General features: G+C 41.1%; 1 long non-coding RNA gene across 1 annotated transcript in view; it reads left to right on the top strand.

Moving 5' to 3' along the window:
• Window positions 1-25,248, top strand: part of LOC122432244 — a 32,135-nt gene extending 6,887 nt beyond the window's left edge. Inside the window, exon 2 of the long non-coding RNA XR_006266799.1 lies at window positions 23,812-25,248. This is a non-coding gene — a long non-coding RNA (uncharacterized LOC122432244). The remainder of the gene's footprint in view (window positions 1-23,811) is intronic.
• Window positions 25,249-26,776: the final 1,528 nt, after the last annotated feature.

The raw sequence follows: 26,776 nt of genomic DNA on the forward strand, positions 1-26,776 counted from the left end.
CCTTGTTGGCAATTATATTAAATATATATGGTATAAACATCCAAGTAAAAGGTACAGATAATCAGATGGGATAAAAGTATGAACCAAATGTGTAGTGTCTATAAGGAAGAAATTTTAAATACAAAGACAAATAAATTAGTAATAAAGAATGAGAAGAGATACACCAGGCAAACATTAATCAAAAGAATACTGGAGGAAAAAAAAAAGAATACTGGAGGGACTTCCCTGGTGGTACAGTGGTTAAGACTTTGCCTTCCAAAGCAGGGTGTGTGGGTTCAGTCCCTGGTCAGGAAGTTAAGATCCCACATGTCTTGTGGTCAAAAGACCAAAACTTAAGACAGAAGTGATATTATAACAAATTCATTAAGATTTGAAAAAGAACACTGGAATAGATGTATTAATATAAAAAAGGTGATTTTAGAATGAGGTTTATTAACCAGGAATAAAAATGGATATTTTAGAATGATAAAAGGGTCAATTCATCAAGAGGATTTAACAATCATAAATGTACATGAAACTACTTGCAGAGCTTCGAAATAAGCAAAAAAGGAGAAGACGAAAAGAGACAAATCTACAATTAGAGTTAAAATTTCAACAGTCCCATATCAATAATTAATCAAAAACATCAGTAGAAAGAAAATGAGTAATGATATAGAAAACATGAGAAATAATGTCAACTAACTGAGATTTATAGAACATTGTACCAGCAACAGAAGAATCCACATGCTCACTAGTGTACACAAAATATTCTGGGTCATAATAGACTATATTCTGGGTCATAAAACTAATTTTACTATATTTAAGATGATTGAAATTGTACACAATGTGATCTCTGATAAAATGAAATTAAGCTGGATATTAATTACAGAAGTGTATCTGGAAAATCAGCAAATGTTTGCAAATCAAGCAACACATGGGTCAACCAGGAAATTAAGAGAAATTAGAAAGTGTTTTAGTGAATAAAAATGAAACATATCATAATGTGCAGCTAAATCAGTGCTTAGAGGGACATTGAGAGCACGAAACAGTTATATTAGAAGCGTGGAAACATCTCAAATCAATTAATCAAGCTTTTACATTTAGAAATTAGAGAAAGAAAAGCAAATAACCCCATAGTAAATGGAAGGGAGGAAGCAATAAAGAGTTGCAATCAATGAAATGAAAAGCAGGGAGGCAAAAGAAAAAATCAATGAAACTGAAAGATGGTTTGCTGTAAAGATTAATGAAATCAATTAAACTCTAAGGAGACTGGCCAGGAAAGCAAAAAGATAAGACATGAATTAGCAATATAAAGAGTGAAAGATCCAGGAATTTCCCGGTTGTCCAGTGACTAGGACTCTGTGCCTCTCCAGCAGGAGGCACAAGTTCAGTCCCTGGTTGGGGAACCAAGATCCCACGTGCTGTGCCGGAAGGCCAAAATAGATTAAATATAAAAGAATGAAAGATCCTACACACATTAAAAGAGTAAGGAATAATATGAACAACCTTACACCACAGCATTGAACAACTTAGAGTAAATGGGAAAATTCCTTGAATGACATAGTCTACTAAAAGATATACAAGAAGAAATCATTCAAATAATCCTACATCTATCAACGAATTGGAGTTTATAGTTTTAAAACCTTCCACAAAGATACTTCAGGCATTGTTCTCACTGGTAAATCCTACCACACACTTAATAAAACCAGTTATACATAAATTCTTCCAGAAAATTGTAGGAGAATATCTCCCAACTTATTTTCTGAGGCCAGCATTACACTGATTCCAATACTAGACAAAAGAATTACTTAAAAAAAAAATGTCCTTCCTGAATGTGCATGCACAGATGCAAATTTCTTTCAAAAGTTTTAGCAAATGGAACCTGACTATACGTAAAACAGTGCTGACTATACGTAAAACAAGTTGCTTCAGTTGTGTCCGACTCTTTCGACTCCATGGGCTGTAGCCTTCCACACTTCTCTGTCCATGGGATTTCCCAGGCAAGAAAACTGGAGTGGATAGCCATTTCCTTCTCCAGGGGATCTTTCTGACCCAGGGATTGAACTCCCCTGAACTTTGCATTTAAAAATGGTTAAGATTGGGGTTTTCTGCTGGTCCAGAGGTTAGGACTGTGCACTTTGACTGCCCAGGGTCTGGGTTTGATCCCTGGTTGAGGAATTAAGATCCCATGAGCCATGTGGCCCAGCGAGCATGACCCCACCCCCAAAATGATTAAGATGGTGAAGTTTATGTTATGTGTATATTACTACAGTTAAAGATAAATTTTATTTCTATATACCAGCAGCAAACAATTAGAGATGAAAATAGTCATATCAAAAATATGAAATACTTAGGAGTAAACCTGACAAATAATGTGCAAGATATGTTTATTGAATACAAAATACTGCCAAGAATATTAAAGAAAGCCTAAGAAAATAGACAGATACATCTTCTGGATTGGAACATTCAGTATTGTAAAGATGTCAGTTATCCCCAGATTGATTTATAGATTCAGTGCCCTTGAACTCATAATCCGAGCAGGATTCGTTTCTACAAACTGACAAGCAGATCCTGAAATTCTCTTGGAGCTACAAAAGATGTAGAAGTGCCAGACAGCTTTGAAAATGAAGAGAGTTGAAGGTGTTTTACTGTCAGACTTAATGACTTTCCAAGTTTTCTCCTGCAACACACATCAGTACTGACAGCTACCATACTATCACATAGGTCTGTTGTGAGAGTTTAAAGCTGGTTGCTAGTCATAGCACTAAAATAGTCTGCATTATATAATAAGCACACTTGTTAGTATTGTTATTATTGTGGTATTGTAATGTGCATTTTCCCTGATCACTAGTGGGACTGACCTTTTTTAGAAAATACATTTATTGGCCATTTGAGCTTTCTGTGAAGTATTTTGTTCTAATCTTTTGCGTTTTTCTGTTGCATTACTTGCATCTCTCTTAATTCTGCATATTTTCCAGGTCCCTGTACATGTCAGTTATATATGTTGTATATTGTTTTCCCTAGTTTTTAATCTTGTCATTTCACTTTTCTTAATGGTGTCTCTAGATGAACAGAAGTTCCTATTATAAAATTTTTATGTATAAGTGTATATATATATATAAATTTATATAATATAAATTACATAAATCTTTTCTTTTTATCATTTGTGTGGTGATAGTTTTCTCCCGTGTCTTTCTTCTAATCTTGCAAAAGAAATACTTTCAAATTGAGAATATTTGCTATAGTTTTTGAAGATACTCTTTAATAAGAATGAGGAACTTCCCTTCTATTTCCACATTGCTAAGAGTCTTTATTACCAAATGCTGGATTTTGTCAAATGCCTGTTCTGCAACTAATGACATTGTCATTAATTTTTCTCCTTTAACCTGTGAAGGCAATGAATGGCAGCAACTGTTTTTCTAATGTTAAATCCACTTTGCATCCTGGGACAGACTCAACTTGGTCATGATATATTATCTTTTTATAAATAGCAGGATTTACGTGCATAAGTAAAGTGTTTAGGATTTGTGTGATTATGTCCACAAGTGAATCCGATCTATCATTTTCCTGTCTTGAATTCTTCTTTCATATTTTGGTATCGAAGTTGTGCTTGTCTCATGAAACAAGAAAGGATAGTTGCTTCTTTTTCTATTCTCTAGATGGTTTTGTAAGGTAAAATTATCTGTTCTTTAAACATTTGGAAAAATTCACCAGTAAAAAAATTCACCAGTAAAACCATCCAGACCTAGTTTTTCTTTGTGGAAAAATGTTTGCCTACTAAGTATATATATATATATATATATATACACACAGACACACACACACACATATATATATATATATCTCCCATATGCCATGGCTAAAACCTGGTGCAGCCAAATAAATATATACAAAAAAAAAAAAAAAAGAAGTAATATCTTTTGGGAGTATTATGACAGTATGTGTTCTGTAAGTCGCCAGATGATGGTGTTAGAAGGATAACAAAGAAAACGAATCCAAGACTTCACTGGTGGTCCACTGGTTAAGCATCACCTGCCAATGCAGGGGACAGAGGTTCGATCCCTGGTCTGGAAAGACCCTACATGCCACTGGGCAGCTAAGCCCATGCACTGCAGCTACTGAAGCCCGTGCTCTGTGACAGAAGACAGCATCTCAGTGAGAAGCCCATGCACTGCAGCCAGAGAGTAGCCCCCACTTGACGCAACTAGAGAAAACCTGCACCAGAAACAAAGACCCAGCACAGTCAAAAATAAATAACTAAAATTTTTTTAAAATGCAAATTCAGAAGAAGTATCCATCTTGGGGTGGATTCCTGCCCCCTTGGTAACTGAGGATGTCCCAGGGTGTGTAATCAACCTACTACCAAGTGGCAACTGACATCTCTGGGAATTGGTACCATACTGGGAAGCTAAGGATTGTTGTCACTGGTATGTCAGACACTCAGCAGTGGCAATTAGCTCATGATACAAAAGGCTGGCTTTGATGAGGGCAAGTCCTTATTGATGAGGTTTTGCACAGCTTCTGTATTGACACCATTACCGCTTTATTCATGAGCAGGCACTGAAATGGTCAGAAAAGGAAACTGACCAGCATTCGCAATAAGTCATCTTGCTAAACTGATTTTTATGAGCCTTCTTCACAGTGGAGGACCCTTGGTAAGCATTTACCTGGGCACCAATTAGTTGCATCGTTTTGGCCCAAAGCTCCTTGCCAGCAAACTCTCCACCATGGTCATTCCAAGTCACTGGTCATCCGGTCAAGACACTAGCCTTTGCCCGGGTATCCGTTAGTTCAGGCTAATCTCTTCTGCTGGTTAGAGCAGATACAGAGATGTGTTGCTTAATGTTCAGCCCCTGGGAGGATTTTTCTGCCTCCTTGTCTTTCAAGACAACTCTGAGAGGGGCTCTGTCACAAGCACCATCTCTCAATGAGGCTCAAAATAGTTTCTCCTCAGTCAGAGACACAACAGTGTCCACAGTCAAGCAGGGACCAGAGTGTAACATGAGCAGACATACAGCAAATATGATCCATTTGCTCTCGAAACAATTATCTTTCAGGACCTGTTCAGGCATAGTCCCTATTATACATACATATTCCTTTTCTTTGATGTAGCACCTCTGGGCAAGAGTAATGTAACAGCTAATTGGACCAGCTAACACCTGGTCCATGTAAGGCAGCATAGGTTACATGCTGTCTAATGACCCAGCTGCAAGCCAAAAGCTGTTTCTTTTTTTAAAGAAAAATTTAAATTTTATGATAAAAACATAATTTTGAAGAAGAATTGCTTCTTTAACAAACAAAAAACAAGCACTTTGCTTGCTCCAAGAACTTGAGACAGTTCCTTGTGCAGCACATTACTTGTTACTAAGTTGCTCTGTCTTTCCAGACACTTTGATGAGGAAAGGCTGGGAGCTGGAAACCATCAGCTACAGGTGCCTGGTTCTCCTCCGGGTGTAGTTAGGACCTCTGCAGGCCAGGATGCTTTTAGCATTCCAGTCTTTCATGATCTGGCATTGTCTGCTTCTGGAAACTCATCTCCTGACCTCTGTTACTTTCATCCTTGCTCCAACCACATGGAGCTACTTGGGCATTTAAAAATGGACTTTAGGACCTCCCTGGCTATCCAGTGGTTAAGATTCAGAGCAGAGGTTAAGACTACAGTGGGAGTAGGTTCAATCCCTGGTCAGGAAACTAAGATCCTACTTGCCACACAGCAAAGCCAAGATAGATAAATAAAATGGATTTTAGAAGGACTATTGAAATTCCTTCAGAAAAAAAAAGAAAGAAAGAAACTCCTTCAGGAAAAAACTGTTCTAAATTAGTCTGCCAGTGTTGATAAACCCTTGATTAAGGGAAATAGAAGGTTTGAGCAAAATGCCAATGATTTTGCTTACTGTCTTTTGAAAGAAACTTTTTGTTGTGAAATATATCAAAAAACACTATAATAGAAAAATCATATAAAACATATGTGCAGTTTACAGGATAATGATAGGATGAACATCAATAGCACATCTCTCCCTCTGTCTCTCCTTCTGAAACACACACAGACACCCCTAAATATAATCAGGTTAATAAATAGAATATTTACTGTACTTTTAATGTTTTCCTCCTTTTCTTCCTCCCCAAACTCCAAGAGACTACTTTTGCTGCTTCTACATTTCCTCCTTCTGCACCTTCTATTACTTAGGTTTGGGACTCATTGGACAGATCCTCTTACTTTCTCACTTAGTCTAATTTTCTGTCTCTTTGTCTTTTTTCTAGATTTTGGGGGAAATTTCCAAAACTAATTTTCCAATACATTTTTGAGCTCCTCATTTCCACTAACATGTATTCAGTTTCTAAGTGCTGTTTTTTATTTTCTCGATGTTCCTGTTCATAGCATCCCTTTCTTGTTTCATGAATATAGCACTAACTTTATCTCTCTGAGGATATGAATAAGTCCCCTCCCCCTGGTTTTTTTTCTCCTTGCGTGCTCTTTGACAGAATGTGGTCCGTTGGAGAAGGGAATGGCAAACCACTTCAGTATTCTTGCCTTGAGAACCCCATGAACAGTATGAAAAGGCAAAAAGATAAGACACTGAAAGATGAACTCCCCAGGTCGGTAGGTGCCCAATATGCTACTGGAGATCAGTGGAGAAATAACTCCAGAAAGAATGAAGAGATGGAGCCAAAGCAAAAATGATACCCAGTTGTGGATGTGACTGGTAATAGAAGCAAGGTCCAATGCTGTAAAGAGCAATATTGCATAGGAACCTGGAATGTTAGGTCCGTGAATCAAGGCAAATTGGAAGTGGTCATCCAGGAGATGGCAAGAGTGAACATCGACATTCTAGGAATCAGGAAACTAAAATGGACTGGAATGGGTGAATTTAACTCAAATGACCATTATATCTACTACTGTGGGCAGGAATCCCTTAGAAGAAATGGACTAGCATCATAGTCAACAAAAGAGTCCGAAATGCAGTACTTGGATGCAATCTCAAAAACGACAGAATGATTTCTGTTCGTTTCCAAGGCAAACCATTCAATATCATGATGATCCAAGACTATGCCCTGACCAGTAACGCTGAAGAAGCTGAAGCTGAATGATTCTATGAAGACCTGCAAGACCTTTTAGAACTAACACCCAAAAAAGATGTCCTTTTCACTATAGGGGACTGGAATGCAAAAGTAGGAAGTCAAGAAACACCTGAAGTAACAGGCAAATTTGGCCTTGGAGTACAGAATGAAGCAGGGCAAAGGCTAATAGAGTTTTGCCAAGAGAACGCACTGCTCATAGCAAACACCCTCTTCCAACAAAAGACAAGACTCTACACATGGACATCACCAGATGGTCAACACCAAAATCAGATTGATTATATTTTTTGCAGTCAAAGATGGAGAAGCTCTATACAGTCAGCAAAAACAAAACCGGGAGCTGACTGTAGCTCAGATCATGAACTCCTTATTGCCAAATTCAGACTTAAAGTGAAGAAGGTGGAGAAAACTACTAGACCATTCAGGTATGACCTAAATCAAATCCCTTATGATTATACAGTGGAAGTGAGAAATAAATTTAAGGGACTAGATCTGATAGATGGAGTGCCTGATGAACTGTGGACAGAGGTTCATGACTTTGTACAGGACACAGGAATCAAGACCATCCCCAAGGAAAAGAAATGCAAAAAAGCAAAACGGTTGCCTGAGGAGGCCTTACAAATAGCTGTGAAAAGAAGAGAAGCGAAAAACAAAGGAGAAAAGGAAAGATACACCCATTTGAATGCAGAGTTCCAAAGAATAGCAAGGAGAGATAAGAAAGCCTTCCTCAGGGATCAGTGCAAAGAAATAGAGGAAAACAATAGAATGGGAAAGACTAGAGATCTCTTCAAGAAAATTAGAGATACCAAGGGAACATTTCCTGCAAAGATGGACTCAATAAAGGACAGAAATGGTATGGACCTAACAGAAGCTGAAGATGTTGAGAAGAGGTGGCAACAATACACAGAAGAATTGTACAAAAAAGATCTTCACGACCCAGATAATCACGATGGTGTGATCACTCACCTAGAACCAGACATCCTGGAATGTGAAGTCAGGTGGGCCTTAGAAAGCATCACTACGAACAAAGCTAGTGGAGGTGATGGAATTCCAGTTGAGCTATTTCAAATCCTAAAAGACGATGCTCTGAAAGTGCTGCACTCAATATGCCAGCAAATCTGAAAAACTCAGCAGTGGCCACAGGACTGGAAAAGGTCAGTTTTCATTCCAATCCCAAAGAAAGGCAATCCCAAAGAATGCTCAAACTACCGCACAATTGCACTCATCTCACACGCTAGTAAAGTAATGCTCAAAATTCTCCAAGTCAGACTTCAGCAATATATGAACCATGAACTTCCAGATGTCCAAGCTGGTTTTCAAAAAGGTAGAGGAACCAGAGATCAAATTGCCAACATCTGCTGGATCATTGAAAAAGCAAGGGAGTTCCTGAAAAACAGTAATTTCTGCTTTATTGAGTATGCCAAAGCCTTTGACTGTGTGGATCACAATAAACTGTGAAAAATTCTGAAAGAGATGGGAATACCAGACCACCTGACCTGCCTCTTGAGAAACCTGTATGCAAGTCAGGAAGTGACAGTTAGAACTGGACATGGACCAACAGACTGGTTCCAAATAGGAAAAGGAGTACGTCAAGGCTGTATATTGTCACCCTGCTTATTTAACTTATATGCAGAGTACATCATGAGAAATGCTGGGCTGGATGAAGCACAAGCTGGAATCAAGATTTCTGGGAGAAATATCAATAACCTCAGAATTGCAGATGATACCACCTTTATGGAAGAAAGTGAAGACGAACTAAAGAGCCTCTTGATGAAAGTGAAGGAGGAGAGTGAAAAAGTTGGCTTAAAGCTCAACATTCAGTAAACTAAGATCATGGCATCTGGTCCCATCACATCATGGGAAATAGATGGGGAAACAGTGGAAACAGTGGCTGACTTTATTTTGGGGGGCTCCAAAATCACTGCAGATGGTGATTGCAGCCATGAAATTAAAAGACACTTACTCCTTGGAAGGAAAGTTATGACCAACCTAGACAGCATATTAAAAAGCAGAGATATTACTTTGTCAGCAAAGGTTCATCTAGTCACGGCTATGGTTTTTCCAGTGGTCATGTATGGATGTGAGAGTTGGGCTGTAAAGAAAGCTGAGCACTGAAGAATCAATGCTTTTGAACTGTGGTGTTGGAGAAGACTCTTGAGAGTCCCTTGGACTGCAAGGAGATCCAACCAGTCCATTCTAAAGGAGATCAGTCCTGGGTGTTCATTGGAAGGACTGGTGCTGAAGCTGAAACTCCAATACTTTGGCCACCTGATGTGAAGAGCTGACTCATTGGAAAAGACTCTGATGCTGGGAAAGATTGAAGGCAGGAGGAAGAGAAGGGGACGACAGAGGATGAGATGGTTGGATGGCATCACCAACTCAATGGACATGAGTTTGGGTAAATTATGGGAGTTGGTGATGGACAGGGAGGCCCGGGGTGCTGCAGTTCATGGGGTCGCAAAGAGTCAGACACGACTGAGCAACTGAACTGAAACTGAACTGAGCTGCTGCTCTCTGATTCTCTAACTTGTGTGCTTTCTTGTTCGTTTTTTGATTTTGTATCTTGCCTCTTTTATTCAGGATTAAATCCTGGTTACTCATACCCATCCAGAATACTCCAAAAGTGATATATCCTTCTCAGGGTATCATCTTTAGAGCTATGTGAATTCTACTTGCCCCTCGTTTATGAAGTTTATTTTTTAGAAACAACTTTGTTGAGATATAATTCACATACTGATAAATTTACCCATTTAAAGTGTACAATTCAACAACCACAGAAATAAAAATTACAAAGTATACAGTTCAACAGTTTTAATTCTCATGTAGTCCAAATTATCAATTTTTTTCCTTTATTGCTTACGCCTTTGACATTATATCTAAGAAACCATTATTCCTTCATCCAAGGTCATGAAGATTTATTCCTATGTTTCATTGTAACAGTTTTATCATTTTGGCTTTTACATTTAGGTGTTTGATCCATTTGGGTTATTTTTTGTGTACCATGTGAACTAGGGGTTCAGCTATATTCTTTTGCATGCAGATATCCAGTTTTCCTAGTACATTTGGTTGAAAAGACAATTAAATTGTTTTAGCTCTTATCCAAATTTGATTGACCATAAAGGTAAAGGTTTCTTTCTTGACTGTCAATTCTCAATGGATCTATATGTCTGCCTGTAAACCATTACCATACCATCTTGATTATGGAAGATTTGTAATAAGTTTTGAAGTTGTAAATTATGAATCCTCCAACTTTGTTCTTCTTTTTGAAGATTATTTTGATTCTTACAGGTCTTTTGATTTCCATGTATATTTTAGGATCAGTTTGTCAATTTCCATAAAGAATGAAGGTGGAAATTTGACTAGATTAAGTTGAATCTGCAGAGCAATTTGGAGAATATTGCCATCTTAACAATATTAAGCCTTTCTATCTGTGAACATGAAAGGTCTTTACATTTATGAGATTTTATTATGTATCTTTCAATAGTGTTTCATGGTTTTCAGCATACATCTTCTTTTGTTAAACTTATGTGTAAGTATTTTGTTCTTTTTGATGGTATTCTGAATGGAATTGTTAATTACATTTTTTTCAATGCTCATTGCTATTATAAAAATACAATTTATGCTTATATATTGATCTTGTATCCTGCAAACTTGCTGACCCCATGTATTACCTCTCATATATTTTAATTCCTTAGTATTTTCTATATACAAGGTCATGTCATCTGTTTTACTTCTTTTCCAACCTTAGTGCCTTTTATTTCTTTGATGTCTGATTGCCCTAGCTAGAAACTCCAATACAATGTGAAATAGATGCAGTGAGAACAGACATCCTTGTCTTGCTACTGATGTTAGTAGGAAAGGCATTCAGGTTTTAAACCTTAAGTATGATAGCTGTGAGTGTTTATGGATGTGCTTTACCAGATTGAGGATGTTCCTTTCTACTCTTATTTTGTTGAGCATTTTTATCATGAAAGGGTATTAGATTCTGTCAAAGTCTTTATCTGCATTTGTTGGGATGATCAAATGGTTTTTGCCCTAACTTTACTACTTTGGTATATTATGTTACTTGATTTCCATATTTTACACCAACCTAGAATTCCTAGAATAAGTCCCACTTGGTCATGGTATATAATCCTTTTTACATGTTGCTGGATTCAGTTTGGTGGTATTTTGCTGAGAATTTTTACTTCTATATTCATAAGGGCTTTTCGTCTAATTTGTTTGGTCTTCCCCCCCTTTCTTATGATATCTTTGTCTGATTTTGGAATCAGGGTAGCACTGGTCCACACTGAATGATGGAAGTGTTATATTCTATTCTACATTATGGAAGAGTTTGTAAAGGATTCATATAATTCTTTAAATGTTTGGTGGTGGTGGTTTGGTCTCTTAAGTCGTGTCCAAATCTTGTGACCCCATGGACCCGCATAGCCCGCCAGGTTCCTCTGTCCATGGGATTTTCCAGGCAAGAATACTGGAGTGGGTTGCCATTGCCTTCTCCAGGGGATCTTCCTGACCCAGGGATCGAACCCTGGTCTCCTACATTGCAGGCAGATTCTTTACAGTCTGAGCTATGAGAGAATCCCAAATATTTGGTAGCTTTCACCAATACAATCATCTGGGCCTGAGATTTTCTTTGTGGGAAGTTTTAAAATTACTAATTCAATCTCTAAATTTGTCATTCAGATTTTCTTTTTTTTTATCTTGCAAGTTTGAATACTTTTTGTCTTTCTGGAATTTTGTCCATTTTACCTAGTTATCTAACTTAGATGCATACAGGTGTTCATAGTATTCCCTTCTAATCCTTTCTTCCCGCCCCACCCCCATAAAGTTGGAGTGATGTCCATTTTTCATTCCTGATTTTAGTAATTTGAGTGTTCTCTGTTTTTCATTCTATAGTTTGGCTAAAGGTTTATCAATTCCGTTGTTCTTTTTCAATTTAATCTGTTTATTATATTTATTTACTTTTATTTTTATTTTGGCGGCATTGGGTCTTCTTTGTGGTGCCTGGGCTTAGTTGCCCCAAAGTGTATGGGATCTTAGTTCCCCGGCCAGGGACCGAACCCATGGCCTCTGCATTGGAAGGCAGATTTTTAACCACTGGGCCACAGAGGAAGTCTCCCTGTTGATCTTTTTATTTAAGTTAATTAATTTATTTATTTTGGGCTGCTCTCAGTCCTTGTTGTTGCGTGAAGGCTTTCTCTAGTTGCAGCAAGCAGGGAACACTCTTTGTTACAGCGCTCGGGCTTCTCATTGCAGTGGCTTCTCTTGTTGCAAAGCGTGGCCTCCAGTAGCTGCAGCACTCAGGCTCCAATAGTTGTGACGCAGGGGCTTCAGCTGCTCCGCGGCGTGTGGAATCCTCCCGGGCCGGAGATCGAACCATGTCCCCTGCCTTGGCAGGTGGACTCCTATCCACTGGACCACCGGGGAGGTCCCCCCTGTTGATCTTCTAAAGAACCAAACTTTGGCTCAGTTGATTTCCTCTCTTGTTTTTTCTATCCTCTATTTCATTTATTTTCACTCTGGCCTTTGTTATTTCCCTCCTTCTGCTTGTTTTGGGTTTCTTCTTCTCTCCTCTTTCTAATTTCTTAAGTTGTAAGGCTACGTTGCTGATTTGAGATCTTTTTTTTAAAAAAAAAAAGTACAGATGTTTCATTTGTGACATTCATTTTGATCCCCTGAGCAAGTTATTGTCTGGTTTCACTGCTGTAGAGTTACTGAACTTCTCCTTGTAACTAACAATCTCTGGAGAGACACTCCATAAGGTTTTATGGTGAAGTAAACAGTTGTCCATATTTTTAAGGTACAAACTATCAGTTAAACGTTTCCATCTGCTTTGTGGTCTAGTATTGTAAATCATATGGAACCTCATCTTGGGAGTAAATTTTTTTTTCTAGCACCAATCACTTGAGTAGACCTTCTTAATTAGGTTCGATGGCTCAAGGGGTCAAGAATCTGCCTTCAATGCAAGAGACATGGGAAGCTGCTCTGGAGAAGGAAACGGCAACCCTCTTCATTATTCTTGCCCAGGAAACCCCATGGACAGAGGAGCCTGGCGTTGCAAAGAGTAAACACACATGCACACATGCAGCTCTGAGATAGCATATAGCCTGAGCATTCTTTTTTTAAAAAATATTTATTTATTTACTTGGCTATGCTGGGTTTTAGTTGTGGCAAGCAGGATCTTTAGTTGTGGCACATGGGATCTAATAGTTCCCTGAGCAGGAATCAGTCCAAGGGCCCCTGCATTGGGAGTGTGACGTCTTAGCCCCTGGACCACCAGGGAAAATCATATGTGCTTTTTTGTGAGCATTTGTGAGTAACTTGACAAAAGTTGCCCTTCCCACTACTCCTTGCTAAATGCCAAGGGGAGAAGAAATTTTGCATAGAGACCAAGACTCCCCATCCAGGGTATTACGGAATCAAGACCCTCATGCACACATTTCTCCCCTCTGGAGGTACCACATCAGGGTATGTCGGCTCTCTTGAGTCAGGCCTGTCTGAAGTTCTCCATCAGGATAAGATCCCCATTGTCCCTGGGAAGTCACTTATTCTGAAGGAAGGGGAATCTGAACCCAAACACAGGCTGGGCTATCAAGGTGGCACTGAGCCCAGGAGCAGTGTCACGTGGCCAAGGCTGGACTTGCCCCCTCACGGGTCGTCCGGGCCCTGGGGGAGAGTCTGAGGACCTAAGGCTGAGTGCTTAGATGTGAAATAAAGAGCCTGCACCTGGAGGACGCAGGCAGGGAGTGGATGCTGCGGTAATGGAAATGGGGTCTCTGACCTCCATCAGAGTCTCTGGTCCTTTGCCCAATATGCTGGATGACTTTGAATGTTCAAGGGAAGTGGCATTATATGTGCACTGAACTGGTGAAGTGGGTCATTCCAGTTGTTTGTCTGGGTTTTGGGGTTTTTTGTTTGTTTGTTTTTTGGAAGATTTATTTATCTTTGGTTGCACTGGGTCTTCGTTGCTGCATGCAGGCTTTCTCTGGTTGTGGCAAGCAGACTCTCGAGTTGCAGAGCACAGGCTTGTCTTTACGGTGGCTTCTCGTGTGGCCACAGGATCTAGGTGTGTGGGCTTCAGTAGTTGCAGCATGTGGGTTCAGTAGTTGGGGACATGCCCTCAGTACCTGCGGGCTTACTTGAGCCACGTGGGATCTTAGTTTCCGGACCAGGGATCGAATCCATGTCCCCTGCATGGGCAGGCAGGTTCTTCACCCCTGGACCACCAGGGAAGTTCCTGGGTTTTTATTTTTAATGTGGCTACTTTCTATGTTATGTGGTATACGTTGAAAAAGATTCACTTCTTAAAGTAAGATAGATAGAATTCTGAAAGAAATTCTGCTCCTTTTGTTTTACGCTCATTCATAACCAAGCAGATAGGATGGGCTGGTTTAGATCTTCATATTTAAGCAACCCTTACCCTTACGCAACCCTTTAACTTTTTTAAAGTCAAGATTCTTTGATGACTAAGGAACACAGGTTTCCGGCAATAAAGTAAGCCAGAGGCTCTGCAAAACATTTAAGAAGCTAACCAAAATATGAAAATCTCTCTTTGAAATAAATGAATGCATCTGAAGAATTCAAGGGGAATTCCTTGATGCCAGGAACAAACCAGCACGGAAGTTCGTAGGAGGAAGGATGTGAGCTTCGAATTTGCTGCGTTAAGGACCCAGGGTACCTGGTACTAGGTGTGGGGTCTGTGTGGGGGTGCAGAGTCCTCTATCCCAGGACTCAGCAAAGGTAAGCCTTTGAGTGAGGAGAATACACCCCTAGAGGAGACAGGTAACAACAAAGGTGGGTTCCATGTTACCTTTATACTCAAGTTGTGTTTTTTTTTTTTAAAGAAAGAAAAAGCTTCCATTGACACTAGCTTTGTGGCCACTAGCTTCTTTTTGAGGGTTCCTGGCCCAGCTGTGACTCTGCACAGGCCAGAAAACCATCAGCTGAAAATTGTAAAGTGGGCCAGATCTATAGTGCTCCATACATCTGGCAGAAGCGAATGTAACGTTCTCTCGGCCTAGGCCTGGGAAGGAATCTGGCAGAGAAATTTTAACAAAGATAAGCCAACAACCCCAAATGACAAGGCACACAAGGAAAGAATATTGGGCAAAATAAATAAACCAATCCTAAAAAGACTCCAGGTATAGGAAGCAGATAGGAGCCAGGCAAAATGCAGCACACTCAATTGAATGTGAACTTCACATAAGTCATGAACACAATTTAAGCATATTCCCTGCAATACTTGAGTTATACTAAAAATGTTTCATTTACCCGAAATTCAAATTTAACTTGGTGGTCTGTAATTTTAATTGTTAAGTCCAGCAGCCTCAGATGTAGACTATAAGGTAAAAAAAAAAAAAAGTTTAATATGTTTAAAAAATAAGAGAAGGAAAATTGGAAAGAGGCATGATGAGTGGAGAACATCAGAACTGACGAAGGAGATATGGAAAAGGAACAAGTGAACTTTCTAGAATGGAAAAAATGAGAATCAAAAATAAACACTAGATGGGACAATTGGGAATAAGTGCAAGGATGCTGCAGCATACTTTGATGTCACAGAAAAAGTTGGATTAATGGGTCCACAAAGGGGTGGATTTTTGATAAAGCAAGGACAGTTCAATGTTAACTGTAGAATATAGGCGGAGGGTATTTGGGAGTTTAGTGTAAAATTCTTTTAACATCTGTTCTTTGGAAATGATCATAATAAAATGTTAGGTAAAAACAGAAAATTTAGGCAGCTTAATAGAGTTGGAACACTGAACTAGAAGATGACTCTGGAGAAATTTCAAAGAACAGAGCCCAGAAACAAACAAGATAGAGACTATGAAAGCCTGGTTAAGATTTATGCTGGAAGTAAGAAATAGCCATCCATCCTAGCAGAGTTCCAGAAGGAGGTAACAGAAAGTGGGAGAGGGAATATTAATGGTAACCATGGGTGAGAATTTTCCATAACTGGTGAAGGACAGTAATCACGTAGGCAGGAATCCCAATAACTTCCAAGAAGGATAAATAAAAAGAAATATTTTTCCAAAGGATATGCTTCACAAAGAACAAAGATGATCCTAGAAAGATATGAGATGTGGGTAATTCTTTCTCATTTATGTTGTCATTATTGTTCAGTTGCTAAGTCATGTCCGACTCACTGCCACCCCATGGACTGCAGCACGCCAGGCTTCCCTGTCCTTCACTATCTCCCTGAGTTTGCTAAAACTCATGTCCATTGAATCAGTGATGCCACCCCACCATCTCATCCTCTGTCACCTCCTTCTCCTCCTGCCTTCAATCTTTTCCAGCATCAGGGTCTTTTCCAATGAGCTGGCTCTTCGCATCAGGTGGCCAAAGGATTGGAGCTTCAGCTTCAGCATCAGTCCTTCCAATGAATATTCAGGGTTGATTTCCTTTAGGATGGACTGGTTTGATCTCTTTACTGTCCAAGAAACTCTCAAGAGTCTTCTCCAGCACCACAATTCAAAAGCATCAATTCTTCAGCGCTCAGCCTTCTTTATGGTCCAACCCTCATATCCGTACATGACTACTGGAAAAACTATAGCTTTGACTATATGGACCTTTGTCGGCAAAGTGATGGCTCTGCTTTTTAAATACACTGTCTAGGATTGTCATAGTTTTACTGAAATATAGTTGATTTACAATGTTGTGTTAACGTCTACTGTAGAGCAAAGCAATTCAGTTACCTGCACATATACATTCTTTTTCATATGCTCTTCCAATATGGTATATCACAGGATATTGAATATAGCTCCTTGTGCTATATGGAAGGACCTTGTTGTCTATCCACCTATATATCCTGCTTTGCGTCTGCTAATCCCAAACTCCCAGCCCCTCCCCAAGCCCCCTCCCCTCTGGCAATGGCAAGTATGTTCTCTATTTCTGTGACTTTGTTTCTGTTTCATAGGTAAGTTCATTTTTGTTTCATAAGTAAGTCATATGTCATATTTTAGATTCATATTGTTAGTGGTATCATATGGTATTTGTCTCTCTTGGTCTGACTTACTTCACTTAGTATGATCATCTCTAGGTCCATCCATGCTGCTACAAATGGCATCATTTCATTCTTTTTTATGGTTGAGTACTATTCCATTGTATATATGTACCACATCTTCTTTCTCCGTTCATCTGGAAATGTGGGTTGTTTCTATGTCTTGGCTATTGCAGACAGTGCCACTATAAGCACTGAGATGCAAGTATCTTTTTGAGTGAACGCTTGTGTTTTCTTTGGATATATACCCAGGAGTGGAAATGTTGAGTCATATGGTAGTTCCACTTTTAGTTTTTTGATACTGTTTTCCACAGTGGCTGCACCAATTTACATTTCCACCAACAGTGTAGGAAGATTCCGTCTTCTCCAGATGAGGGTAATTCTAACCAAACACTGGTTGTTGTACGTGCTAAGTCTCTTCGGTTGTGTCCGACTCTTTGAGATCCTGTGGACCATAACCCACCAGGCTCCTCTGTCCATGGGATTCTCCAGGCAAGAATACTGGGTGGGTTGCCATGCCTTCCTTCAGGGCATCTTCCTGACCCAGGGGATCTCTTATGTCTCCTGCATCGGTAGGTGGGTTCTTTACCACCAGCACCACTTAATACAATTATTAAGTTCTGTTTATAGGTAAATTGTTTCTGTTTATAGGTAAGTTCATTTTTGTATTAGGTGTATTAGTGTATTAGTATTATTAGTAATAGCCCAACAATACTATTATTACAGTATTATTTGTGGAGTTTAAAAATTGAGATAGAACAAACTGGTCAGAACACACTAGCAATGTAAACCTGGAAGGGATTATTGGGCTTAGAAGATTATTTGGAAGTAATGATATCAGTTATCTTTAGATTTTCAAAAGTGAGGTAGGCAAGTTAAAATTCCAAGGGTAGCTAATATAAGAAAAAAAAAATGATTCACATCTTTAAACCAATAAAGATCAAAAAGTTTAAGGATTTTTCTTTAAACTCGATTCATTCTTGCATATAAATAAATAAATCCAAATATATTAATAATAATCAATATAAGTAGATTGAATAATACAGGTGTGGTAATTATAGTTTTCCAGATTGGCTGTATCTCTTCTCCCTAATTCACCATTCAGATAAGTCACTCCTGCCCCCATAAGAGAGAGTAAGGGAGGGGATGGAGAGAGGGGTTTGCTGTCTCAGAAGCCCCTCTGTGGTAGAAACCAGAAGTCATAAAACCCACAACTTTCATTACTCTCGTGTTCTAGACACAGTCTTCATGTTATTTCATAAAATTTAGTAAGATGTGAATTCAAAAATAAAGAGTAAAAGTTAACTACACATAAAGTTTTCTTAGAAAAATATCAATATTAGTATATGGGAAAAATGAAGCTCTTATCCAAAATTACAGTATGATTATGAAGTTGTGTAGCTCTATTCCCGCCCTCTATTTCTTTCAATTTTACTTAATAAACTCATCCTTCATTTTACTGAACTTATTCATTTTTACTTAATAGATTCAATTTTTACAATTTCCAAGATAGTTTCATTTAGAAGCAATCAACAATGTCTTCAACCATTAGTCAAAAATATTGTAATACTTTGTATTTTGTGATACTAAGATCTGAATAAAAAAATGTCTTCCGACTTATGTGTTCTGGAAAAGACCAAAAGTATAGATCTGGTTGATGCTCCAGTATCCTCCACCCTCTCCACCCCGGTAGCAGTGTGGTTGGGGGAACTGAGCTCAACTTAAGGGAGGCAGAGTCCAATCGGTGCAAAGGTGTTCTCACCTTGTTCATGCTCCATTCAAGAAGAGATGTCTTAAACCCTAAACAAAATGGAAAGACAACCTACAGACTAGGAAAAAAATATTTGCAGATCATGTGACTGACAAGGGCTTCATGTCCAAAATATACAAATGGTGCATAAAACTCAATAGTAAAAAAAAACAGCCCAATCAAAAAATGAGCAGAAGACCTAAACAGGCGCTTTTCCAAAGAAGACATACAGATGGTCAACAGGCACGTGAAAAGATGCTCAACATCTCTAATACTAGAGAAATACAAACCAAAGTTACAATGAGGTATCACCTCACCCTAGTCAGAATGACCATCATCAAATGTCTACAAATAATAAATGCTGGAGAGGGTGTGGAGAAAAGGGACCCCTCCTGCACTGTTGGTGGGAATGCAAATTGGTGCAGCCACTATGGAGAACAGCATGGAGGTTCCTCAAAAAAACTAAAAATAGAACTACCATATGATCCAGTGATCCCACCCCTGGGCATATATCCAGATAAAACTCTAATTTTAAAAGATACATGAACCTCAGTGTTAATAGCAGCACTATTCACAATAGCGAAGATGTGAAAGCAACCACCCTGCTTATTTAACTTAGATGCAGGGTACATCATGAGAAATGCAGGGCTGGAGGAAGCACAAGCTGGAATCAAGATTGCCGGGAGAAATATCAATAACCTCAGATATGCAGATGACACCACCTTTATGGAAGAAAGTGAAGACGAACTAAAGAGCCTCTTGATGAAAGTGAAAGAGGAGAGTGAAAAAGTTGGCTTAAAGCTCAACATTCAGAAAACTAAGATCATGGCATCTGGTCCCATTACTTCATGGGAAAAAGATGGGGAAACAGTGGAAATAGTGGCTGACTTTATTTTGGGGGGCTTCAAAATCACTGCAGATGGTGACTGCAGCCATGAAATTAAAAGACGCTTACTCCTTGGAAGGAAAGTTATGACCAATCTAGACAGTTTATTAAAGAGTCAGAGACATTACTTTGCCAACAAAGGTCCATCTAGTCAAGGCTATGGTTTTTCCAGTGGTCACGTATGGATGTGAGAGTTGGACTATAAAGAAAGCTGAGCACAGAAGAATTGATGCTTTTGAACTGTGGTGTTGGAGAAGACTCTTGACACTCTTGAGAGTCCCTTGGACTGCAAGGAGATCCAACCAGTCCATTCTAAAGGAGATCAGTCCTGGGTGTTCATTGGAGGGTCTCATGTTGAAGCTGAAACTCCAATACTTTGGCCACCTGATGCGAAGAGCTGACTCATTTGAAAAGACTCTGGTGCTGGGAAAGATTGAGGGCAGGAGGAGAAGGGGTCGACAGAGGATGAGATGGTTGGATGGCATCACTGACTCGATGGACATGGGTTTGGGTGGGCTCCGGGAGTTGGTGATGGACAGGGAGGCCTGGCGTGCTGCGGTTCATGGGGTCGCAAAGAGTCGGACATGACTGAGAGACTGAACTGAACTGAAAGCAACCTAGGTATGCATTAGGATATGAATGGATAAAGAAGATGTAGTACACACAGTAGAATACAACTCAGCCGTGAGAAAGAGTAACGCCATCTATAACAACATGGATGAACTTAAAGTATATCATACTAAGTGATTCAGAGTCACTTAGTCAGACAGAGAAAGACAAATATTATATGAAATCACTTGTATGTGGAATCTAAAAAAGAAGCTTATACAAATGAACTTGTTTGCAAAAGAGAAACAGATTCACAGACCTAGAGAACAAACTTTTGGTTGCCAAAGGGGGAAGGGGAGGATAAAAAGAAAAGAAAAAACAAAAAAAGAGGGGGCATCTTATTCCATGTGAGCTGTTGAGCCATGAGGAGAATCTGGACTGAAGATGTGTGGGAAGCTTCTTCCTTGAGCTTCAGGGAGAAACCGTGGGCGCCAGACCCATTCCCTTCCTGTGCATGTGGCCGGGAAGCATTTTCACCAGGAGTCGTTCTGCCTGAAACATCTCCAAGGGCCCCTCTGCCTCTGGACTTCATCACCTAACCCAGTTAAGGTCTTCATTACTTAAGTCAGTTGGAGTCCAGTTTTCTGTTACTAGGAGCCAAAAGGCCCCTAACTTACATAATAATTAAGCCTTTGCGCTAAAACGTTATTGAAGCACTCTCCTGTGAGGCCCATTTTCCCAGGTGGTGCTAGTGGTAAATAATCCACCTGCAATACAGGAGAGATGGGTTTGATCCCTGGGTTGGGAAGATCCCCTGGAGGAGGGCATGGCAACCCACTCCAGTATTCTTGCCTGGAGAATCCCATGGACAGAGGAGCCTGGCGGGCTACAGTCCATAGGGTCACAAAGAGTTGGACATGACTGAGGCGACTTAGCATGCACACGCAAGAGAACATGCCCACTCCTTCATGGGTTTGGAAAACTTAACAAGAACTCCTGAGTTGGCGTATTGATGAAAGGAGAATAAGCAACTTTCCCCTTACATTTTCAAGTATGTGTGGGAATCATTACTGTTGCAAACACTTTTATGCTTATGCAATATCTGCTTCTCCTTCTTCCTTGGTAACAAAGCTCAATCATATTCTGCACAGCAAAATGTGCCCTTGAGATGACATGTTCCAGTTTTTTCTTGAATTGAGGGAAACCATCAACAAGATGTAAGCAGAAGTTTTCAGGTAGGATTTGCTGGAAAGCTCCTCAGAAAAAGGGGTAGACCCTGATATGTACTGTTTACTTCTTGCACCTTCTTGCTTTCTGGAATGCAGATACGAGGGTTGGAACTCCAGGAGCCATTTTGGACCATGAAACAACCCTCAGGATGGAAACCACATGTCAAAGATGACAGGTCAAAAAGATTGAAGGAACTCGAGTGTTTGGTGATTGCTGAACCAGCCCAGGACTGCCTAACTCTGAACTTGCTTGATGTGAAAAAGAAACAAACCTGAACCCTGTTTGATTTGGATTTTTCCATTGTATATACCGCCAGAACCTAATTCTAATTAATACATCATGTGCCGCCGTTAAGAACAGAAACTCTGGGATCAGACAGACCTGAAGCTAAGAACCTGCTTTAGTAGCTAAGTGACCCAGGGGGCAAGTTAGTTAAAAGTGTCTAAGTCTCAGCTCTTCATCTGTAAAATGGGGCTACTGAATGGTAGTACATCCAGGGTTGTTGTGAAGATTACACATGCTCACTAGGATGCCTGGCACAGATTAACCATTCAGCACGTGTCAGTATTATAATCTATTAATTGCAACTATACAGGCTAGCTGAATCAAGCCATATGTATTACAGAAAAAAAAAAAAAAAACTAGTGGTCTACAACCTAACTAAGACCTTGGCACTTCCTGTTAATCTTTCTTTGTACCTTTTGTCATCTGGCTCTCCTATTCCTCAGACTTTTTTCACATTCTTTTCCAACTTATACCTCTTCTCAAGAACTCTACCCTGTTGGCATATGATATTGCCTTCCGCTTCATGGAAAAAATTAAAATTACTCAGAGTGAAACCCCCAGATGTCCTGCTTCTGTACCAAGTAAATTCTTTCCATGGGGTTTCTCCTCCCTTCAGAAGCTGGTCATTCCTCCTGTGGTTTGGAGATAATTCCTCTTGTCAACTCAGAAATGTTCACGCTCATCACACCCCAGCTCCCTCTCTTGCTTCTCAGTTATAGACAGGCGCAACTGTCAACCATCTTACAAAACTGAGACAAAACCAAACACTGCCCCTCTTTGACCCTTAGTACCCGTTTCTCCTGCACCTCAAGGTCAAGCTGTTTATTAAGGGCGTGGTCTACATCCGTTATATTCACTGCATTGCCTGCTATTTGCTCAACATTTACTATGTGCAGGGTGATTTACACACATTTATCTTCAATCTTCAAATCAGTACCACAAAGTGGGGCCATCCTGCCCCCCTTTTTTTTCTGTAAGAGGTGCCTGGGGCTCAAAGAGATTTCAGTATCTTGTTTCAGTTCAAAAAGCTAAAGTCAGGATTGGAGCCCAGGTCGCTCTGAATACAAGTCATGTTATTTGCATTCTCTCTATGGTTCCCAAACTTGGCAGGGCATCAGCGTCATCCATACAGGTCCCACCCCAGATCTGCCAAACCATCATCTCTTGAAGAGCCCAGGAATCCGGAACACCAGTCTCCTCTTGAATTTCCTCCCTTCCTTTCTGAGTTCTCCTTGCCTGTCGCTGTCTTCCCTGCAATGCGCCCACCTCTGGCCACATCCTAAATGTTGGCAACCCTCACCTTGGTTTCTAACCTCACCCTGTTCTTTTGCCAAATGTCAGGCTTGAGTGAGCTCATGGCCATCAGTGGATCTAATTGCTGTTTATGTGTTAATGCCTCCCAAACTGGTATTTCTAGCCTCACTCAGCCTCGCTCTTGGCTGATGGCTCTGTAAGGCTATATACGAGAAGTTGCCAGTTGATTCTAACTTAGGTCCCTTAAATCTCAACAGGCCCACGATGGAATTTATGATGTTTCTCAAACAACCTGCTCCCAGGTCTGGCTTCAGAAGTGCCTTAGTCAGCTCGGGCTGCCTGCCATAACAAAATACCTCCGATTGGGTGGCTTGGCCTACAGAAATGTGTTTTCTTGCAGTTCTGGCGGCTGGAAGTCTGGGTTCAGGGTGCTTCCATGGTTAGTTCTCATGCGGGTCCTCTCCTGGCTGGCTGAGTGCTCTCTTGATCTTTCCTCGGTGTGTGCCTGTGTTCTTCTTATAAGGCCACCAGTCTTCTTAGATTAGGGCCCCACCCTTATGACCTCATTTAACCTTAACCATCCCCTAAAGGCTCTGTTTCCAAATAGAGCCACATTGGAGGGCAGAGAGCATCAATACAGGAATTCTGGGGGGACATAGACATTCAGTCCGTAACAACAGGTCCTCCCCTGGGCAGTCACTCAGGGGCCCACGCTCAGAGGATCTTGCACTTAGCATTTAATGTTCTGCATTAGCTGCTTTGAAATTCTTAATAACTTTATATCTTCGAATTTCTGTTCCGTAGGTGAAGTCCTACAAGACAACGGAACCTGTGGATTGGTGTTCACTCACCATCCTGCGTCACACCACCTCCCTGCATTCCTCGGACAGTTCTCAACCTCCCACTCCTGGCCCCTCACCCCGCGGGCCTCTCCTCTCCGTCTCCTGTGACTCTGCACCCCTGTCCCCAGTGGGGAGACCCTGGGCGCGTGTGCAGGGGAAGGGGCATGCTCGCCGTGTGTATCAGGGCAAAGCAGTGGCCATCCCAGCACCAGGCTGGCGGCACCTGGACACACTCAGGGGGCACCTTGGCAGCTATGTGAGCCTCTGGCCCACCCCTGTCCAGGTACCTACTGCATCATGGCACAGAAGTAACCATATTCTTGTTATGCAGGCGGGTGACCTGGGGCTGGGCTGGGTCTGAGGCCTCAAGGGAAGGGGAGCTGCCTGGCTTGAGTTCCAGGGATGCTTGTCGTTGGTTGGCAGGAGTGTAACCTGGCTGCTCTTAGCCTTGTCATCTGTACAGTCTGACTCCCTCTGTGTGTATCCATGTGCCCGAGAGACTATGACAGTAAGCAGGAAATAAAGACCACAGGTTAAGAGAGACACCGTGGAAGAAAGGAAAGAGTTCTTCCTGCATGATGAACTAGGGACCTGCATTTTCATTTTTCAGCAAGCCCTGTAAATTATGTACCAAGCTTTCTCCTTCTGTCAGTGATTCCACCACTCTGATCATCCAAGCCAGAATTCTGGGAATCATCACCGACTTTTCCCCTTTTCCTGTCCCCCTAGACGTTTCTAGTGTCTTCATTTCCAAATGCCACTGACTTAGTTCAGGTAAGTAAAAGAAATTTGGAATGATCCTGGTTTTGATTAAGCCACCTGTGTTACCCCCATCAGATAGGGAAGAAGGAAGGAATTCCTGCCTGTCCAGCAGTTAAAACTCCACACTTTCAATGCAAGGGGCAAGAGTTCAATTCCTGGTCAGAGAACTAAGATCTCATACACCAGTGGCACAACCAAAGGGGGAAAGAATAGATAAAGGATAGGGAAGTAAGAGGAAAAGAGACAACAGCTCATGCTTAGTTCATCCTTTCTGTTGTCTGTGTTTGTGGGAATGACATCGGTTGGGAAACAGTAAGAGGTAAGGTCTGGGCTTCCCTGGTGGCTCAGTGGTAAAGAATTCACCTGCCACTGCAGGAGCCACGGGTTCAATCCCTGGTCCGGGAAGATCCCACATTCTGTAACGCAAATAAGCCCATGTGCCACAAGTATTGAGCCTGTGCTCTGGAGCCCAGGAACTGCAACTACTGAAGTCCATGTGGCCTAGACCCCCTGCTCCATAGCAAGAGAAGCCCCAACACCGCAGCTGAAGAGTAGCCCCCGCTCACTGCAGTGAGAGAAAGCCCTCGTGCCGCAATAAAGACCCAGCACAGCCAAAACAAATAAATAAAATTATTTTAAAATATTTTTTAAAGGAGGTATGGTCTAAAAACACTTACCTCCATTACACTTTTATGCCCACACCAGCCCATCGCGAACCCTTGATTTCTTTTTTGTTTCTATTTTAAATGGTTACCTGCTGGTTACTTCTATCCTGATAAATCAGGAAAGGCCCCTGCCACCCTCTTCTTAATTTCTGCACATCTTCACTTGGTTGTATCTTACAGTCCTTGGGCAAGCACGTGACATGTATTCTGCAGACAGATCCATGGGCGTCTCTGTGGGTAAAAGAAAATGAGAGAAACAATAGGCAAGGGCTTAGCTCCCCTCACGGTTTGTTAGCACAAAATTACCTTCGACGCGGTTTTTCAACAAAGGAATCATCCCAAGGGTCAGTTCGGGCAGTGACTTGTATATCAGAGTTCAATGGCAGATTAAAAACTGCCATGGGTACCTTATGCAGAATAGGAATTTAATCCAAGGAATTAGGTGCTTACAAAATTGTGTGAGGGGTGAGAAAGGCAGGCTTTAAGTCGGACCTTTAGGACTGAGACTCAGGATGACTCTGTAGAAGTGACCTGGCATACTTTTTGTTGTTCACCTATCAGCTCTGTTTGTTTCTTTTTTCTTAAGAGGCTTTATTAGAAGTGACCTGCATTCTTCGCAAAGCGGGCCCTGTTCATATAACCTAGAAACTCACAAAACGGTGCAATCCAAGAGGTTCAAATTTCTGTGTTCACTTCAAGGACACCTGTGAACCTGCCCAGGCCGTCAGGAGTGTGTGTCTCCAAACGGCCCCGCTCAGGACAGACACTGTTGGCATGTGGGAAAGGTTGATTCTTTTTTGCAGGACCTTCTTGTGCCTTGAGGGAGGCTTCACAGCATCCCTGACTTCTGCCCACTGGATGTGTGAGAGCGCATCCTCAGTCATGACCATCAAAAAGATCTCCAGGGGATTTCCAGTGGCTGAGAGTCTGCCCTGTGGTGCCGGGGACACCAGTTCGATCCCTGATCGGGGAGGTAGGATCCCGCATGCTGCAGGACAATTAAACCAGTGTGCGGCAACTACTGAGCCTGTATACCATGTTGAGAGAATCCCTGCACCGCAAGGAAAGACCGCGAATGATGTGATGAAGATCCCATCTGCTGCGACTAAGACCCCACGCGGCCAAATAAATAAATAAATACAATACTTTTTAAAAGTCTCCAGCTGCTGAATGCCCCCTGGGTGCAGAACAGCCGCTTAGTCAACAGCCACCGCTCTAGCCCGTGGCAGTCTCACCTCAGTCCAGGGTTCAGGAACCTGTCGCTGTTCTGTGCTTGGTCGCTCAGTCGTGTGTGACTCTTTGCAACCCCATGGACTGTAGCCCACCTGTTCCTCTATGGGAAGTCTCCAGGCAAGAATACTGGAGTGAGTGGCCATGCCTCTTCTCCAGATCTTCCCAACCCTGGGATCGAACCCAGGCCCCCCACATTGCAGGCAGATTCTTTACCATCTGAGCCACCAGGGAAGCCCAAGAATACTGGAGTGAATGGGCTATCCCTTC

This window comes from Cervus canadensis, chromosome 31 (genome assembly GCF_019320065.1).
Source record: "Cervus canadensis isolate Bull #8, Minnesota chromosome 31, ASM1932006v1, whole genome shotgun sequence".
Taxonomy (NCBI): Eukaryota; Metazoa; Chordata; class Mammalia; order Artiodactyla; family Cervidae; genus Cervus; species Cervus canadensis.